The sequence below is a fragment of the Peromyscus californicus genome, unplaced genomic scaffold (genome assembly GCF_007827085.1).
Source record: "Peromyscus californicus insignis strain IS unplaced genomic scaffold, ASM782708v3 Scaffold_8__1_contigs__length_139910024, whole genome shotgun sequence".
Taxonomy (NCBI): Eukaryota; Metazoa; Chordata; class Mammalia; order Rodentia; family Cricetidae; genus Peromyscus; species Peromyscus californicus.
In genome coordinates, this window is record NW_026294606.1 from 110,313,095 (window position 1) to 110,325,315 (window position 12,221).

Genomic DNA, 12,221 nt, shown 5'->3' on the forward strand with positions numbered 1-12,221 from the left:
ATCACTGACAGTTTATGTTCTCATAGCTGCTTTATCTCTTCAATTTGTCAAAACCAAAAGTTAATTCAAACAGTCAGTCTATCAGTCTCCATTGTTCTTATTTATTTTATTTATTTTTTGTTTTTTATATCCTCACCACAGTTTCCCCTCCCCCCTCCCCTCCAACCCTCTCCACCAACACTTCCTCTCCATCCACTCCTCCTCCACCGTTTCTCTTCAGAAAAAGGCAGGTCTCCTGTTGATATCAACGAGCTATGCTATCAACCAGATATCAAGTTGCAATGAGACTAGGCACCTCCTCTTCTATTAAGACTTTACTAGACAACCCAGTGGGAGGAAAGGGTTCCAAAGCAGGTAACAGACTCAGAGACTGAATCTGCTTTCACTGCCAGGAATCTCATGAGAAGACCAAACTACACAACTCTAACGTATGTTCAGAGGGCCTAGCTGAGATACATGCTTGCTCCTGGTTGTTGGTTCAGTCTCTGTTGCATATGAGCCCAAGCCCAAGTTAGTTGATTCTGTGGATTTTCTTGTAGTGTCCTTGACCCCTCTGGCTTGTAAAATCCTTCTTCCACCTCTTCTGCAGAATTCCTCAAGCTTTGTCTAATTCTGTCCAACGTTTGCCTGTGGGTCTCTGCATCTGTTTCCATCAGTTGCTGTTTGAAGCATCTCTGGTGACATTTGGGATAGGCACCAATCTATGAATATAGCAGAATATCATTTGGAATTATTCCATGGACCTTTTTATTTCCAGTCATGTTTGCTTCTGTTCTAGGTCTCTGGGCTCTCCTGCCTTTGGGTACTGGCCCTTCAGCTCCAGACAGTGTCAGGCATGAGCTGATTCTCATGGTATGGGTCTCAAACTGCACCAGTCATTGGTTGGCCATTTCCAAAATTTCTGTGTCACCTTACAGGAGCTACCTGCTCAAGGGTGTGTGCTACTGCTGGCTGACTTCTTTGTTTACTCAAAATGGCTCTTTCCTCTGATCACCAGGCAAGGTTTATTTATTAAAGCACAAATAAAATATCACCACACCTTTACCCCAATACATATTGTAGGCAGGACAATTGTAGGTCAAAGGTTTTATGGCTGGGTTGTTGTCCCAATCCCTCCACTGGAAGTCTTGCCTGGTTACAGATGTCTGATACAGGTTCCACATTCCCCATTGCTCAGAGTCTTAGCTAGAGTCATCTTCATAGATTCCTGGGAATTTCCACTGCACTGTTTTTAAGCTCATTCCAGAGATACCACCCTCATTCAAGTTGTCTTTCCCAGGACTCTCTCCCTCCATCCTCACACCACTGAATCCCTCCTGTTACCATCCCCATCCCACCCCCATCCAGACCCCTTCCGAGTCCACCAGCACTATCTATTCTATTTACTCTTCACAGTGGGATTAATGTGTACCCTTTTTGAGCCCTCCTTGTTACTAGCCTCACTGGGTCTACAGAATATAGCATGGTTATCCTTTACTTTATGACTAATATCCAATTATAGGTGAATACATGCCATGTTGGTTTTTCTGAATTTGGATTACCTCACTCAGGAAGATCTTTTCTAATTCAAACCATTTGCTGGCAAATTTCCTGATGTCATTGTTTTTAACAGCTGAGTAATACTCCATTGTATAAAAGTACCACATTTTCTTTATCCATTCTTTAGTTGAGGAACATATAAGTTGTTTCTAATTTCTGGTTATTATGAATAAAGCTGCTGTGAACATAATTGAGCAAGTGTCCTTATGAAAGGATAGAAAATTCTTTGGGTATATACCCAGGAGTGGTATGGCTGGGTCTTAAGGTAGATTGGTTCCCAATTTTCTGAGAAACTGCCATATGGATTTCCAAAGAGGCTGTACAAGTTTCCATTCCCATCAGCAATGGAGAAGTGTTCCACCTGCTCCATATCCTTGCCAGTATGAGCTGTCAGGTTTTTTGTTTGTTTGTTTGTTTGTTTTGTTTTGTTTTTATCTTAGCCATTCTGACAGGTGTAAAATGGAAACTCAGAGTCATTTTTATTTGCATTTTCCTGACAGCTAAGGTTGTTGAATATTTTTTTAAGTGACTCGGCCATTTGAGATTTCTGTGTTGAGAATTCTCTACTTAGATCTGTATCCCAGTTTAAGTCTGGATTATTTTATTTTTTTGATATCTAGTTTCTTGAGTTCTTTATATATTTTGGGTATCAGCCTTGTGTAAGATGTGTGGTCAGTGAAGATCATTTCCCATTCTATTGGCTGCTGTTTTGTCCAATTGATGGGGTCCTTTATTAACATGATTTTTTTTTTGAAATTCACAACATTCCATTCCATTCCATTCATCCCATTCATTTCCCAATCTTTCCAAGTCTGCCCTCCAGGCTCATAGCCTCCCCACCCAAAGAAAAGTTAAAAAAAAAAAAAAAAGTTAAAAAAAAACCACTTGCCTCCTCTCTCTTTCATGCCTCTTTGTCGAACATATTCTTTTGTCATAAAGGCCTTGGGAACTACGGTGTGTCATGCAGTGTAGCCTTTTGTTCAAACAGATTTACTTACAAATAATCGTGGCAATGAGTTGTTAGTCTGGTTCAACAAAACCCCTCTCAAATATCCTGCTTTTTCCCCAAGTCATGGAAATCCTTGCAGCTAGGGCTTGGCAAGACTGGTCCCTTCATGTGCTCCAACAGGCCATAGATGGGTTAGATGTTGTGGTAGGCCAACTCAAAGCCCTGGATACAAGACCTGAGTGGTAGCTGAGTTAGTCAGACCAGTCATCCACTGGGACTGCCCCTCAGAAAAGGCTCAGGACCAGCTCTCCCTTGCTCATTCTATCAAGGCCAGCTCTTTTATGTGCATAGTGAGGGTTGGGGACAGCCCTCCTTCCTACTGGGATAGCTTTATTGTTGCTATGGCTAGCAAAGCAGGGGGAAGGGTCAGTTCTCCCAGGGTTGTTGAGGGTCAGGGTCTAGCTCCTGCACCCATACCACTGGAGCCAGCTCTCCCATGACCCCTGGTGGTAACATGGGTCATGGACATGACCCATACACAGACCCCGACTGCAGTAGAACCATGGAACCAAACATGTCCCTCAGCTATAGCTCAGGTCAAAATGTCACCATGACATTAGGTTGCTCTTATATTTTTAAGCCAAGTAGAAAACCCTTTACCTATTTCCATGCCCTAGCTACCTCTCTTCATTGAAGCATCCTTCCTCATCATCATATGTGTTGAAATAGTGCTGGCATTCATTTTCTTTCTTATCTACACTCTTGCTGCTATTCATCATAGGTTTTATATAAACACCTCTTTTCCATTGAATGCCAGAGCTCTGAGCCAACTTCCCCATGTCGAATACTTTTTCAGTGTCTTCTACTCAGCAATGGACTTAGTAGATGATTGACTATCTTCTCCAGAAACTCCTTGTCCCCCCTCCACACACCCGACTCCAACTGGATGCTGTCATTATTCACTTTTATTTTTTTCCATATTTATACAATGGTGGAAATATTTAGATAGTGTGAGTTTTCTTGTCAGGAAGTCACTGTCTCATGACAAGGAAAGTATCAAATAGCCAAAACTGAATGTAAATTTTGACATGATCCATTACACATTGAATGCATATGCATTCAATGTATGTTATATTAAAAACTATTAGAAGTTAGGAAATGTAAGTTAGAGATTTAGAATAAGACAATGTTTCTACTTTCATGAAGCTAAAAAATCTAGAAATAAGAGATAACAACAAAAAATATGTTTTGGTTTCTCCTGTGTGCAGTAAAATAAAATTACTCTACAAAATAAATAAAATGCAAAGATTGGCAACTATCCTAACGTAACTCTGGTTGTGATTATAATCTCAAAATCAAGCATGGTGGTGCATGTATACAATTCTTTCACTTGGGAAGGGGAAGCAGGAAGAACAGAAGTTCAAATCCAGACTTAAATATAGAGCATCATGGAGTCCACACTGAGCTACATGATATCCCGTGGGAGAGTGTAAGACTTATCTCTCTAAAAGAGTGGCATGGCAAAAAGGTAATTTTTCAGAAGTACGATCATTCCAAGGGAGATTTCAGCAAAATGGAGATCTTTAATAAATATAAAAGGTAAGTATGACATGTGTGAGGAAAATAAGGAAGTGAACATAGTTTCAGAATTATTGCAAACTGGGGTATAATATTAGGATTAAAGATAAAGGGAAGTCAGAACTACGAACCAGGAAGATAAGTTTTATTTTATTCTATTTTGTCATAGGAAATCATTGTATTCTTTCAAACTAAGGATGATTTGGGTTTTGATTACTTTCCTTTAAAATCTTACTTTGACACACATAAAGAGCAGAGTGAACTATTGATAAGAGAAGCAGTAGTAGAGAGTAGAGGAGGTTCTTACGGTCCTAAGGAAGGCATGTAGCATGGCTGGCTATCAGAGGGTAGGAATGGAGGGAGAACAAGACTAGATATGAGGTATGAGAAGAAAAAAAAAAAACCTTCAAAGGAAATAATACCAGTAGCCAATTCAGCAATTGGTTTCGTTCCTGGTATGGAAAAACAAAAAAGAAATAGATTCAAAATAAAATAGGAGGGTTTGAGTAATAAAGTCTGTATTTCTGTACTATGTGTTATTTTCTATGAAACAATAAGTAAGAAAATACATCAGTTTACATTCAATAACTGATTTATAGGAGGTTTGGCATAAAACTGAATAGACAAAGTGGTGGCAAAATTCAGTGCACAGGAATAGAATTACACAAATATTACAGATTTAAAGTGTTTCTAAGTTTCAGACATTTTTAATTACTTTTTGTGACTATCAATTATAATGTATAATTGAATTTACAGTTGTTTTTCTCATAGTTTTTCTATTCTCAATTTCTATTTAGATTATTCTCACGTTAATTTTTTTCTTTTCTTTAATCAAGAATTTTTATTCATCTTACATACCAACCACAGATCCCTCTCTTCTTTCCTCCCACCTCCTTGCCTTCCCCCCAACCCACCCTCCATTTCCACCTCTGACAAGGTAAGGTCTCTCATGGGGAGTCAGTGGGACACCTTGCACAGCCTTCATACAGGGGGAGGGGCTTGGACCTGCCTCAACTGTGTATATCAGGTTAATATTAAAAAAAAAACTACCATTTTATTAAAAAAAATTACAAAAACATTATACCCTGACATGAGCTCCTGTGCAATACTACTGTGCTACCTGGAATGGGTTTAAAGTCTGCTATACTGTTACCTAATTGTGGGCACTAGGTGTGTGCTGATGTGCACATGGATAATTAATTCAGAAGCAGAAGCTCTTGCTCTTATAGGTATGTTCATGGGACTCTGGCTGCTAATGTAGAGCATGAATCATCAGTGATGAGGGTGCCAAGATTTCACAGAACCTAGATAACAACTGGCTGCCAAATCAACTAGCAAATTTAACTGTACCCTAATTACAAGGATGATTATGTAATATCCTGTGATAACAGAAGGTTCTTCAAGATAACATAAAGTAAAAAGCAGTTCCAAGAATGAACTCATGGAATGCTGAGCAAAAATAAGGATATATTATACAAAGGGAAGATCTGGAGGGAAAAAACCCTTCATGCCCTATCTCCTCAAAAGAAGAATTAAAAACATTAAAAGCAAAAGTACCACTGTCAGAGAGATTGATCCAATACATTAATTGGAAAACCTATTACTTCCTACCAATGTCTCATAGACTGTTTTCTTATCTTTTTAAACATATTTTTTAAAATGTGTATGTTAAATGTACTTTTTCCCTTATACTGTTCTTCATCATTATAATGCTCCTTTGACTGTTAGTAGAACTATGTCTTCCATATAAATGCAACAATTTTCCCAATCTAACTGTATTTCCGATGCCTTGTGAACTTCAAGTTGCAATGTGAGTATTCACAAGTTAATTATACAAAAGAGCCTCTCTCTCTCTTTCTCTCTCTCTCTCTCTCTGTCTCTCTCTCTCTGTCTCTCTCTCTGTCTCTCTCTCTCTTTCTCTCTCTCTCTCTCTCTCTCTCTCTCTCTCTCTCTCTCTCTCTCTCTCTCTCTCTCTCTCTCTCTCTCTCTCTCTCTGACAGAATATGATGCTATTTCATAGGCTCCAATTCTTTGAGTTTGCATTTCAATCTACAGCTCAAGTTATTCTGATATTTGCAGAAAGCCAAGCACTCTTTGAGAGAAGAAAATAAAATTATATTTACTAGACAAATAACTAATTCTTAAGTTGCAAAATGAGGCATCCAAGCATTTTGAAAATGAACTTACCTGTGCTTACCTGCTGTTTGTCTTAAGATCTTTTCCCTTGTCACCTTAACCCACTGCCTCTCCAGAAGTCTCCAGAGAGATGGAATCCAGACATGGAAGGTTCCCTGGAGCTACTGCTCCAAATAAAGTGAGATCCTGCCCAATTCCCCACAAATCTAACACACCTAAAAAATTGCTGACAAACTGAGAGACCCATGCAGAAGAATAGTATGCTATCACTAATAAAGTAAAACACTATCTTGTAAAGTATTTCAACATATCAAAAACTTACAGAGCCATGTTCCATAGTTTTACACACAGAAAGACATCCAGAACTACAGCTTTCAGGAAAAATAAAAATGGCATGGTTAAGAAATGCATTTCCCAGTGTAGTTTAGGATATTAGTATGGATTTGTGCCCTATCATTCTTTGTCAGCTTTGCAGACAATTCTTTCATGTTTCCAGAATACCTCATGCCAATAAAGGAGTGTTTTGTGAACATGCCCATACTATCCCTCTAGATAAGCTGTCAAGGTTTTATCTATCTTGAGTACTTCAGAGCCTATTGGAAACTCATCAAGTATTAATTAAGGCATTACTAAGGAATTATTATGGGCTAAAAGAGCTATCTTCCCTGTGAACAGATATGAGATAGAGAACAGAATATTTAAGTCCATACTGGTTATACCTACACCTAGCCCACCACCTACACATCTATGTTTGTCTCAACCTTTTTGTTTCAAAGACTTAGTACATTTATTAAATTCTCTACATTTTATATTTTCCCCCTGCAACATAGGGATATTTATTTATTTTATTTTATTTTTAATTTTATAATTTAATTTAATTTTACATATCAGCCATGGATTCCCTTCTTCTCCCCCCTCCGCCCCCCCCTCCCCCCGCCCAGTCCACCTCCCATTCCCATCTCCTCCAGGGCAAAGACTCCCCTGAGAATTGAGTTCAACCTGGTAGATTCAGTCCAGGCAGATCCAGTACCCTCCTCCCAGGCTGAGCCAAGTGTCCCTGTATAAGCCCCAGGTTCCAAACAGCCAGCTCATGCACTGAGGACAGGACCCGGTCCCACTGCCTGGATGCCTCCCAAACAGATCAAGCTAATCAACTGTCTCACTTATCCAGAGGGCCTGATCCAGTTGAGGGCTGTTCAGCTATTGGTTCATAGTTCATGTGTTTCCATTTGTTTGGCTATTTATCCCTGTGCTTTATCCAACCTTGGTCTCAACAACAATTAGACTCCCTGAGCTCCACCTGGGGCCTGGCCATGGATCTTTGCATCTGGTTCCCTCAGTCACTGGATGGGGTTTCTAGCACGACAATTAGGGTGTTTGGCCATCCTATCACCAGAGTAGGTCATTTTGGGCTGTCTCTTGACCATTGCCAGTAGTCTATTGTGGGGGTATGTTTATGGATTTCTGTGGGCCTCTCTAGCACTTTGCTTCTTCCTATTCTCATGTGGTCTTCATTTATCATGGTCTTTTATTCCTTGTTCTCCCTCTCTGTTCTTGATCCAGCTGGGATCTCCCACTTCTCTAGGCTCTCTTTCCCTCGACCCCTGCCCTTCATTACCCCCACTCACGTCCATGTTGTTCATGTAGATCTCATCCATTTCTCTGTCATTAGGCGATCCCTGTGTCTTTCTTGGGGTCCTGTTTATATAATATTAAAATTATGCTATCACGTGTATCTGTATGGTAAGCAAAGATCGCTATTATTTGCAGTCATATTTCCACATTTCTGTGTGTTTGGTATCTTTGGAGATTAAGAACACTGCTTTATTTAACTTTTTATTCTTTTCACCTAACACAACATCACTTGACTTTTAGGAATCTTAATCAATTTGTTTGATTCATGATGGTTATGGTAACTGTAGACAGACTTTTCAGATACCTTTCTTGAAAATATTATTTTTAAATATAAAATTGTTAAAAGTGATTATAAAAGTGATAGATATATGAAAAGTGATTAATAAACTTGAATAATGATGTTTTAAAAAATTCCTTCCCTATAGCATGCCAACTTTCTTACATCATTAAAATGGTAAGTTTGTAGGGAGTAGTAATTTGGTTGTGCATTCTTGAACCCTAAAGAGAATGGAGGTTTGGATTCTACTTTGGATGAGGAATATTTTTCACAAAAGTTATCACAGGATGAAGATGCTGCAAAAAACATTATCTTGAAAATAGAAAGATGACCAGTAACTACTACAGCTAGAATCCTATATGAATTTGAAATTCAGTTATTCTTTATTTGGATTTTAGTCAGATATCATGGAACTCATGATGAAGTGAGCTTATGTAAATCTTTCCTTCATCTTCATCTCTTTTATTACCCTGAATAACTTCTCGTTTTCTGGCTTCATTGACTCTGATCAGGTATAAGAGCAGTGGTTCTCAACCTTCCTAATGCTGCAACACTTTAATACAGATCCTCATGTTGTGGTGACCCCAAACCATAAAAGCATTTTTGTTGCAACTTCATAACTATAATTTTGCTACTGTTATGAATCATAATGCAAATTCTGTGTTTTTTAATGATCTTAGATTACCACTGTGAAAGGATCATTCACCCCAACGGTGTAATGACCCACAGGCTGAGAACTGCTGTCTTAGAGGGATCCAGGGTGGAGGGAAATCATATTTTAATCACATCTTTTCTGTGTGATGAACTCGTTACATTCATTAGCAAATTTAAATGTCTATGTACCAGATGGATTATTTACTTAATGACTGCATTTACTACTTGAGAAGTTGAGGGTCAAAGAACCTAAATCATTGGCCTGGGCTTTGTAATCTTGGCCTACCTATTATTGAAGTCTTTGCAGATGAAAACTGTTCACCACCTTCCCCCTGAGTTTGTCTCCTGTTCCTAGAACATCTGCCTCAGCACTCTTATATTGTTAGAGTCTGCATGGTGTGAAGAATGAAAAGACTGAAGATCCTGAATTCTTTTTTTACATTGCATTTTCCATTTTATATTGCATATTCCACATCTTTTAGGTTTCCAGCCAAGGACCTTGACTCATCTAGGTGGTGACCTTGTAGAACAATTGTCTTTGGTCTTATATGTGCTGAGGAATGTGAATGAAGAGCACAGCTAGTGTCTTCACAGACACTGTTTTGAGGTCTGGTGGACACTATTGATTACACTAAAGCTAGTGATACACTGAACAAATCATAATTTATTATTTAGCTATCTTGAACATTATATGCTTCCTTCAATATGCATCCTCTATTTAAAAAGTATACACAAAATTTCACCATTTCAGGATTCCCATTACAGTTGCTGGTAAATTTGGAGTTGTTTTTATGCAAAGTGATAGATACAGGTTTAATTTTATTCTTCCACATGTATACCTCTAGTTTCCTCAAGAAGAAATCTTTTCTCAAATGTTTAATAATGCTATCATTGTCAAATGTCAGAGGACTATAATTACTTTCACTATGTCTGGGTCTTTTATTTTGTGACCAACACAGCATGATTGCAGGTAAATGGATGGAACTAGAAAAGATTGTATTGAGTGAGATAACTCAGACTCAGAAAGAGTCTCCTGTTCTCTCTCTCTGAAGCCTTCTGGCTCTAAATCTTCAAATGTGAGTACATAGTCTACAGTAATTACAGAAACCATGAGATTAAAACAGGTCCATTGCCAGGATATGGGGCTTGGAGTGAAATACCGAGGGTAATAGCAGGGTACATGTAATATGATCAGTGAAATGGAAAAGGAGGCTTTTTATGGCTGGAGACAGAGGTTAATACAGAAGAACTTTGGAGGAGAGTAAAGTAGAATAGCAGGATACAAGTGATCTGACAGCAAAATGGGAAAAGCAGGGCTCCTCGGGAAAGGGGGAGGTAGACAAATACAGAAGAAGGAGGGAGGAGAGTAAAAAAAAAAAAAAAAAAACAAGGATGTCTAAACACACACACAGAGTCATACTATTAGCTAATTATACACAATTCTGTGTATAAAATATGCACAGCTGGTTTTAGTGAACTATTTTCATCTGGGCTAATGACACTCCCTCCAAGACTCAATGACCATGCTAGCAAAACTCCTATACCTGATATGAGAAGCTCTTTTTAGTTATTGGTGACGACTGTCCAAGAAAGTCCCAAAATGTGCAGGTAATTGTTATTACCCTTGGTTGCCCTCCAGAAATGGAAGGTAATCTCTATTGCTGAAGACACCATGCACTTCAGAAACAAGACCCAGAGCCCCTTGAACTGGAACTGATCTAAATGCTCTCTCCTTCAGTACTAGTTATTATGGTACCATAAGACACCATGCAAGTTTCGAAAGGATGGAGGCAAAGAATATTTTTGCCAAGCTACAGAGCCTATGAACCACATCAACCACCAACATGACACAATAGTCCAAATGGTGCACAAGTGTCACACATAACTTGGCAGTAACCAACATCTCTCTAATTGGATTTACAACCCACTCAACAATAGGGAAACCTGGTACAAGAAACCTACATAACAACACATTGCTAGTGAAAACATGGCTTTTGAAGGAGAATACGTAACCATTAATTTACTAAATCAGCACAGTTATGAAAAATAATCTATAAGCATCTGTTCTTATACCGACAGACATGTGTAGCCCCATGACTCTTATTAAGTAATCTTCTTTTGGCAACAAACAGAGACCACTATAAAAAAATCACAACCTATCAAATGCAGAGTTGTGAAACACAGCCCAAGTAAATACATCTATAAAACACTCTTTCTCCTAAGTCTCAGGGAATATTGTGAAAGAAGAAGCAGAAAGATTCTTAGAGCCAGAGAATTAAGGAGATTTCTCTGAGACTGTGTCTCCCAGTAGTGTCAGAAACTATACTGATAGAACCTAATAACGTGGCTACTCAAGCATGAGTTGAACAAGCACAACCATAGACATGTCAAAGAGGACAAGGAGTCATCCACGAGACCTCAACTCTACACAAAGAACTAGAGGAAACTGTGGAAAGCTAGGAGTGGGATATAGGGGAAGTCATCTACACCAGGGAAAAGCAAACCAATTAGTTGTCCAATGTCAAATAATGATCCCTGAAAACATATTTACAAGCAACATTGTGCAGACCAAGAAGTTTATATTAGGGAACATATATGCAAATTTATATATATACATGCATTAACAATTAATACAGAGGTAATACATTTGAAAGAGGATGGGAGGCATATATGAGAGAGTTTGGACTAAGGAAAGGGAAGGGAGAAAGGTAATTATAGTCTCAGAAAAAATAAAGGATATCCTGTTGGATGCAATAGTGGCACTTATAACATCGAGGTAACCAACAGCCATCTAAATAGATGTAAGTCCTGCTCCATAGGAAGAAAATTAATCCAGGCACAGTAAAACTAGCCTACCACCCGTTCCTGGTGAGGCCATTGACTGTAGAAGAGAGCCTACTACTGAAAATGTGCTAGACCAGACTACTTTATAACTGCCTTCTGAATTCTTATCCTCACACATGCAAATATTTAGGTCTCCTAACTCATCAATGAGCTTCTTTAGGAAGCAGAAATCTATAACTTGTCAAAATGTGGAGAAAACCTGACCCTGGGGAGTACATCATAACTATACCTCTACATTGAAAATTCAGGCAACACCCCAGAAGAGGAGGTGGGAAAACTGGAATAGAAAGAGGATCAAAGGTCTGCAACAAAATAGTTTTTGTATGTATGAGAGAGAAACTGCACCCATGAAATCTCAAAATTATGGTCACCTAAAAGGACCTGCCCTGTGACAGAAACAGCTAAAATGGTAATATAGAGGGAGTAAATACCACAAAGTCACACCCTTAGATGATGAACTATAGGTAATTAATTATTCATAGAAAGAGAATCAGTCTTCTCCAGCAGTGAGGCCCGTGATTTGATAAGCTATCAAATCCAAATCAATCATCCTTACACATACATATATATGAGCAACTGTAAATAGAATCAATATTTGTTGCGTTTTTT